Source organism: Cupressus sempervirens, chromosome 6 (assembly GCF_028749045.1).
Source record: "Cupressus sempervirens isolate cs-2001-9-10 chromosome 6, ASM2874904v1, whole genome shotgun sequence".
Lineage (NCBI taxonomy): Eukaryota > Viridiplantae > Streptophyta > Pinopsida > Cupressales > Cupressaceae > Cupressus > Cupressus sempervirens.
In genome coordinates this window covers 73845302-73854110 of record NC_143123.1, presented here as the reverse complement: position 1 = coordinate 73854110, position 8809 = coordinate 73845302, and positions in this window count along the sequence as shown.

The following is an 8809-nucleotide window of genomic DNA, read 5'->3' as shown; positions in this document are numbered from 1 at the left end:
ACCCAGAAAAAGAATTAGGTCAAAAGGCTTTACGCTTTGAAAGTTATTGTAGTTTAAAGTTGCTTGGAGACCTCCTAAGAACACTTCAAATTTAGATTTGAGGCACTAAACAGCCTCGTACGGGCCCAAAAAATGGGGGATAAGAAAAGCTAGTCCATAGGGCTATAGAGCCCTTGGAGAGCTCTATGGAAATGCAAACGGTTCGTCACTTACAATCCCAGATCATAAGTTATGCCTCCCGAAAGTTGGATTACCATTTTTGGATTCTTCTAATTTTACACCGACTTCTGACGTGTTTTCTAAAACCTTCTGTTTTGGCGATGGATGCCAAATGGCATATTCTAAAATGTATTCCTAACCCTAAACCTAATTTGGTTTACTTAAGGACCTTTCTAGCATTGTAAAGACAATTTTTTGTGGAGTTTGGGAGAAGGTACTGTGAGAAGGGATATCTCCAGAATCTGATAACATTCTAAGCCATAGTGCATGTTGTGGAGTCTATTTTTGTTGTACTGAATGTAATAGCATATCATTGCTGATAATAATATTTCCCCTTTCTTGTTGTGTTCATTTTTGTCTTGGATTGTGCCCTCATCAAGTGGTATCAGATCATGTTTTTTCTTAGTGTGTAGATAAAGCGCCAACTATGAGGCAGTTTGCACAAGGACTATGTGGTTGTGGGTTTTGATACAAGAAGATACCTCCACAAAGGGAGTGTGGTGGAAGGGTTGGAGTTGTTACTCTCGAGGTTAGAGCCTTCTAGAGAGAAGTCCAGGCATTGCAGGAGGAGATCCGTAGAGGGATGAATGTTGTTGCAAGCGATGAAAGTGAGGAAGAAAATGAAGGAGGAAATATTGGGTAGGCAGGGGAAGGAGAAATAGAAGTCCTGAACTAGGCAGAGGAGAAGATTTTTAGGGCCATTGCCAAGCTTGGGAAAAGACCTAAAATTAATGTTGACATGTTTTCAGGGAATCTAAACCCAGATGAGTTGATTGACTGGATCAATAAGTTGGAGGAATATTTTGAGTATGAGGATATCGGGGACCTTGATAGGGTTTAGTTTGTAAAGGCCAAAATGAAAGGCCATGCCAAAATTTGTTGGCAAGAGATTCAGTTGGAAAGAAATAAAAGAGGAAAGGAGAAAATCTCAAGATGGGATCGCATGGTGGACAAACTAAAGAAGCAATTCATTCTTGTTGATGATGAGCTTGATTTGTTCAAAAAAATGCAAGGGTTAAAGCAAGTGGGAAAATCTGTCCAGGAATACACAGGAATTTTACCGAGTCCTTATTAGGGTGGGGCATGCAAAAGCAAACAAGGAAAAGGTTGCTTGTTACTTTAGTGGGTTAAGACCTAACATTCAAGAGGAGTTAAGTCTGGTTAGAATGACTAGCATTGAAGAGGCATACTAGTTTACCTTGCGAGTTGAGGAGAAGCTAGAAAAAAAAGTTTGATGGAAGGAAAAGAGGGTGCAGTCAAGGACGAAGGGGTGGTGGCAGGTCATTTGGAGGCCGAAATGAGAACTAGAAGAAAAATGAAGATTTGGATACTAGCCAAAATCAGAGGAACGAAGGTTTCAACTTCTCCCTTGATCAAAACTTTGGAGATCGGAGAGGAAGAGGTAGAGGACATGGACAAGGTTTAGGAAGAGGAGGCTTCTATGGTACCTATTTTCATTGCAATAAAGAAAGTCATCGTGCCTTCGAATGCCCTCAATGCCAAGGAAGGACAGATAGGAGAGCTGATGGTCAAGAAAGGGTTGCTCATGTGGATGATGATGCATAGTCATCACATTCAGAGGATGTAGAAAGAGGAGAGTTTCTAGCTAATGAAAGGGTCTTATTGAGCAATGAGATTGAACCTGGACAAAGGAGAAGTTTGTTTCATACCAGGCACAAGTACGAGGGTAAATGTTGTGATGTTATTGTTGATGGTGGAAGCATTGACAACTTGGTGTTAGAGGATATTATATCAAAGCTAAAGCTCAAGAGGGAGAAACACCCCCAACCCTATCAGATTGCTTGGGTACAGGATGATCACAAGGTCTTGGTTAGTGAGCAATGTTTGGTATAGTTCAAGATCGAGAGTTACCATGACGAGGCTCTCTACGACATCATTCCAATGGATGTTTTCCATTTATTGTTGTGAAGCCTGTGGTAGTTTGATAGGCATGCTATACATGATGGTCATGCAAATACATACTCTTTGACAAAGGATGGAGTTCGCCACAAATTGAAGCCCTTAATGAAGGAGGGTAAAAAGGTATGCAGTAGTGCTAGGCTATGTCTTGTTGATTGCTAGAATTTTTTTGGATGGCATAAAACATCAACATATGTGTTATGCTTTAATTCCTAGAAGAGATAAAGAAGGTAGTAGTGAAATTCCACTTGAAGTTTCAGGTCTATTAAGTGAGTATGGAGATGTCATCTCTGGTAATGTTTTAGAAGGGTTGAAACCAATAAGGTAAATTAGTCATCAAATAGATTTGGTCCTTGGAGCTAGTTTGCCTAACAGGGCTTCTCATAAGATGACTCCTAATGAGATTGAGGAGCTAAACAAACAAGTTTAGGAGCTATTGAGGAAAGGTTTGATTCGAGAGAGCCCGAGTCCATGTGCAATACTTGTAGTACTGGCACCAAAGAAAGATGGAGAGTGGAGAATGTGTATAGACTCTTGGGCTATAAATAGAATAACCATCAAGTATCAGTTTCCTTTGCCAAGAATAAATGATCTTATGGACTGTTTGAGTGGAGCTCAATATTCACAAAGATAGATCTCAAGAATGGTTATCACCAGATATAAATTCAAGAGGGAGATGAGTGGAAGATTGCATTCAAGACCAAGAAGGGTCTATATGAGTGGTTAGTCATGCCCTTTGGACTAACCAATGTGCCAGGCACCTTCATGTGGCTTATGAATGAGGTACTAAAGAAATTTTTGGGAAAATTTCTTATTGTCTATCTAGATGAACATTTATTGCACATTCGTAGTGTCCTTGAAAGGTTGAGGGAAGAGAAATTGCTAATTAATTTGAAGAAGTGTAGCTTTGTCAAAATGGAGCTAGTCTATTTGGGGTTTGTTGTATAAGCTAAGGGTCTCAAAATGGACCCAGAGAAGGTGAAGGTCATCTTGGAATGGCCTACTCCAAGGTCTGCCACTGAGGTGAGGTCATTCCATGGTGTGACTAGTTTTTACAAGAAGTTCATTAGAAATTTTAGTAGTATATGTGCACCCCTAATTGAAACAGTGAGGGGGGATAGAAAAGAGTTCAAGTGGACTATAAGAGTTGCAAGGAGTTTTGAACTGCCAAAGAAGGTGACAAAGCAACCTTTGTTGGCACTTCCTGATTTCAACAAAGTATTCCAAGTGGATTGTGATCCTAGTGGTAGTGCTATTGGAGATGTGTTGAGCTAAGAAGGTAAACCTATTGCCTATTTTAGTGAAAAATTGAATGATACAAAGAAGTATTCTATTTATGATCAGGAGTTCTATGCAATAGTTCAGGCCTTAAAGAAATGGAGGCATTATTTTGTTGCCAAAAGAATTTGTTTTGTATACTGATCACCAGGCATTGCAGTACCTAAATAGCCAAGGTAAATTGAATCAGAGACATTTAAAATGGGTAGAGTTCATGCAAAGCTATACATTTGTATTAAAACATAGAAGCGAAAGGTCTAATAGGGTTACAGATGCATTAAGTAGGAGATAGTTGTTGCTGATAGTAATGCAGGTTGAAGTGGTTGAGTTCGATGAACTCAAGAATCTGTACCCCGAGGGTCCTAACTTTGCAGAGGCTTGGAAGGCTTGTAAATGAGCTGTTACTCTAGATAGGACTAGGTTGCTAGATTACATGATTTAGGATGGTATGTTGTTCAAGGGAAGTCAATTGTGTATTCCAAGGAGTTCCATGAGGGAGAACTTGATCAAGGACAAGCATAGTGGAGGGATGGCAGAACACTTTGGTCAAGATAAGACCATTGCCATTATTAGAGAACATTATTTTTGGCCTCAATTGTCACAAGATGTGAAGAAGTTTGTGCAGAGTTGTCAAGTATGTCAAATAGCCAAAGGATTTAGTCAAAATACTAGACTTTATCAGCCATTGTCTGTTCCATTGAAGCCTTGGGAGGACATTAGTATGGATTTTGTTCTTGGATTGCCAGGGACACAAAGGGGTAATGACTCAGTATTTGTGGTGGTTGATAGGTTCTCCAAGATGGTACTTTTCATTCCATGCCACAAGACTCATGATGTAGTGCATATTGTAGATTTGTTTTTAGAGAGGTAGTGAGGCTACATGGTCTCCCAAATAGTTTTGTTTCTGACAAAGATACTAAATTTATTGGGTATTTCTGGAGGACTTTATGGAAGAAGTTGAAGATAGAATTGAAGTTTAGTTTTGCACATCATTTGCAGACTAATGGAAAAATAGAAGTAGTGAATAGAAGTCTGGGAAATTTTCTGAGGTGTTTAGTAGGAGATAAACCCAAGGGATGGGATTTGATTCTACCACAAGCATAATTTTCTTATAAAGCTAGGAATCAACATACTGATAAGTCTTACAACCAAGCACATGTCCACCAGGAGCAAATTATCCTCCATTAAGCACAAGAGTAAGTGTGATGATGAGAGGATAAGCCTACAAAGGTGTAGTATGCAAAATTATGTTGTAGACACCATGTGCTAAAATAAGAGTGTGAATAACTATGTTGTCTACATGAAAACTCAATTAATTATGCAAATTCTAGTGTTGTAGACACCATGTACTGAATTAGAGTTGCTTACTTCTGTGTTTTCAACATGACAACTCATAAGTGTATGCAAACTCCTAGGTGTCAAACTAATAAATAATAAAATAATGCATTGACCTAAGTAAACTTAAGTGTAAATAGCGAATACTTATTTACACCAATAGAAATAAAGCACAAGGAGCTAGGCTATGCTGAAACCCTACTGAAGAAAGACCCCAATCTTTCTACCTTAGATGGTCTAGTTCACGTTGCTACCAAGCTTGCAATCCAAATCAATTCATTGGATGTAGCATGTGAGAACTGGGATGCAACTCTTAAAATAATATGGGATGTCCACAAATCTTTTCTGGACAAACACACAATTAGTATATATCCCATTGACATAAGTGTCAAAAAGGGGGAGATATATTTTTGAGGGAGTATAAGAATAGAGCAAGGGGGGAGAATGAAATAAGAGAATGGGAGATATATATTACTTTTGCGAGAATAAGAGAATACAAGGAAGTATCAGATGAAGAGTATCAGTACAAGTATCAAATGAAAGAGTATCAACAAAATAGTGCATTGAAGTCAAAGTGTATCAACAGAGACACATTTACTCAATAGGAGTACCCAATTTGGAATATAGAATAGACATATCAACACATGTGGAGTTATCAAATTTTGAGGTATCTAAGTTATTGCATCTTGGAATTTTGAAGTTTTGTATATAAGCTGAGTTAAGATATATTATGCTCATAAGATTAAGGATGATAATGTATACTCAAGTGTTTTTGACACTCATGTCAAAGGGGGAGATTGTTGATCTCAGATTGGTTTTGACAAGTGAGTGTGAACACACTTAAGTTACTTACTTAGTTCATGTCGAACAAGTAACATATGCCTAGCAAATCATAGACCAAGTCGAGTCATAGTGAGTGCAGAGCCACTCATGTGCTGAGTTACTCAAGTGCCAAGCAAATAGTATATGTTGAGTGACACAAAAGCTAAAACAATGGATGTCGAGCAATGCAGGTGCCAAGTCATAGCAGAAAGATTAGTACATGTCGAGCATCAAAGACTTCAGATGCTGAGTGATATAGTTTTGACATATTTGTTTGTAATGGCACAAACAACTATGTAAATCATTTTTGAGCTGACTTAAGATTGAATATCAATTTTTTGGAGATAAGGATGAATCTCAAGTTGGATTCCATATGTAATTACATGCAACCAATTAGAAAAAGGGAAGGATTAAGTGGCAAAATAGATGAATCTCACCTGTAGAGTCATACCTAACCCTAAGTCAGTAAGTCTTCTTAAGGAGGACAAAAACCTAAACTCTATCAATGAGCGTGTAAGGAATTGAAGGAGTGAAGAGAGAAGTTTGCATGCGAAAATAGAGGATTCATGGTGGCTTAGAAGTTATGAAGTGAGACTGAATTGCAAAAATCAGTTAGAGCAGAATAAAGGATAGAGATAAGTATACAACATAGAGACATCTGATTGAGAAGGATCAAGAAGACAAATGTTTAGAGGTGATCTCTTATTAGGCAAGCAAGTGATTACCGCAGGATCAAAGTTGAGACATTCTAATAGGTGATTTCAGTCAAAATCTATTAACAGAGTAGTCCTAATAGACTATATGAAATCCTTTAATAGGGTGCTTACTTAATTATGAGTTAAAGTCCTTTGACAAGGCACACTTCTAACAAGGTGTTGAAATCCTATAACAAGGTGAGACCTAATAGTCTTTGTAAGCCTTTAACAGGGCAGGGCTTTTACAGAGTAGATCATGACTCATGATCAATATAGTGTAACCTTCATTGGATACACTTTATTACTGTAGTAGTGAAGATTTGTGGATGTCATCCCCACCCCAGTTTTACCTTCTCACATGGAGGGTTTTTGGGTAATCATATCTGGTGTTATGTGTGTGAATGCCTACATGTTTGCATGATTTAGATGTATATGCTTTACATGTTATTTCAGTTTACTCATTGAATGTCTGAGATAGATGTGTGGTGAAAGTTTTATGGGTCCATGTTTAAACTATTGATTCACCCCCCAGAATTTTACCTTTCCTATTGTATTTCCAACATTTTTTGTGTTGATATCAGTGGATATTTGTTTTTCAGTTTTTCAAAGGCATATCATGCACCATATTTTGCACATCCTAGCTTGAAGAAGATGCATGTTGATGTTACACAATTGTTCTTTTGGATAGGGATGAGGAGCAATGTTTCTAATTTTGTTTCTTGATGCCTTGAGTGTTAGAGTACAAGGGAAGTGAATCAATATCCTACACATCTTTTACAACTACATTCTATTCCCAAGTGGAAGTGAGATACTATATGATCCATTGATTTTATCATAGGGTTTCTTGCATCATCATGTCACCATAATGCTATTATGGTGATAGTAGACAAGTTGTGTTCTTGTAGGATATTGTTTTGTTGTATGGGATTCCTTGTAGGATCATTTTAGATAGAGATCCAATGTTGACTTTGGCATTATAGATACCTTGTTAGCACACTTTGGAGGCACAACTCAATTTTAGTTCTTCTTATCACACAAATAGAAGAAAAAATTGAGTGAGTGATTTAGGTTCTTAAGGACATGCTTCACATGGACGTGATGGATTAAAAGGAAAAGTGAGAGGACAATTTGTACTTGGTTAAGTTTTCCTATAGCAATGGGTACCATAGTTACTTAGAATATCACTTTTTCAAGCCTTGTATGATAGACCTCATCCTACACCTTTGCATTGGGGTTGATTAGACGATGAAGTAGTTTTGGGTCCTAGGACACTTTTAAAACATGGATCAATAGGTTGTTCGTATTAGAGAGCACTTAGTTACTACCCAAGATTGACCAAAGAAGTATGCTAATGCCAAGATAGGATGAGTCATCACTTTTATATTGGTGATCAAGTTTTTGTGAGAGTTCATCTGTGGAAGATCCTCATCTGTTATGAGAAAGAATCTAAGTTAGCACTGCATTTTATTGGGTCTTTTGAAATCTTAGAAAAGATTGTTCATGTTTCTTATCACTTGTGATTTCCACCTAGTCTATCATACATCCATGATGTTTTCTATGTTTATATTTTGAGATAGTATATTCCTAAAGTGACCCAATTACTTGATTGGGGTGCTTTACAAGGAGAGGATGAGAAAATTTATTTGAAGCCCATGTTTATTTTTCAACATTAGAGGTTGGATATAGAGAAGGTAAGGACACAGTTGGACCTAAATGAGGATACTTGAACTACATAGAAGGATTCCACATGGTTGAGAGATTTGTACTCATATCTTTTTGTAGGATTCCAAGAGTAATCTTATAACTAGTGGGGGAGGATGTAGTGCCTCCCATGTTTGCATTTTATTGCATTGTAATTTTGACCCAAGAAACACTATGCTTATTATTAATTGTTTATTTGGATATTGAGATGCTTCGATGACTATACATTATTTTGATTGCTAGTATCATAGCATCTAGATTTTAGATGATGTTTCTATTCAATTTGATCATATCTGTATGACGATGCTACTGATGTGACATGATGCATTGTGATGATAATTGAATTATTTTGTATTCAAATATGGAATATGTTTTATATTTTATTAGATTGATACTACTGGATTCATTATTGGATTTCTTTTATGTTATGGATATTTGACTTCCACCATTAGTAGATATATTCTCATATTCCTAAGAGTAATTATTTAAATAATTTAGTGCTTTATCATGTAACTATATGTTGTTATATTGTACTACTCCATTGCTACACATTGTTTCCCATTAGAGTTGATAAGAAGTGGGAATGGAATCGTAATCACTTGCTTTTGAGATCTGTAGAGTGTCATGTTCTCTTCCAACATGACTTTATTTATTTGTACTTTGGCTATTTACATATTGAGAATCCTCACTTGATGTATTATTGTTTAGTATAGGTACTATGTACATTCACCCTAATTAATATAGGATTTGAGTGTGTACCTATATCCTTGGTAGTAGCATGAGGATATAATGACCTTGACCATTCATGTTGAGCCAATGTCATCCATGTTTGGGCGATG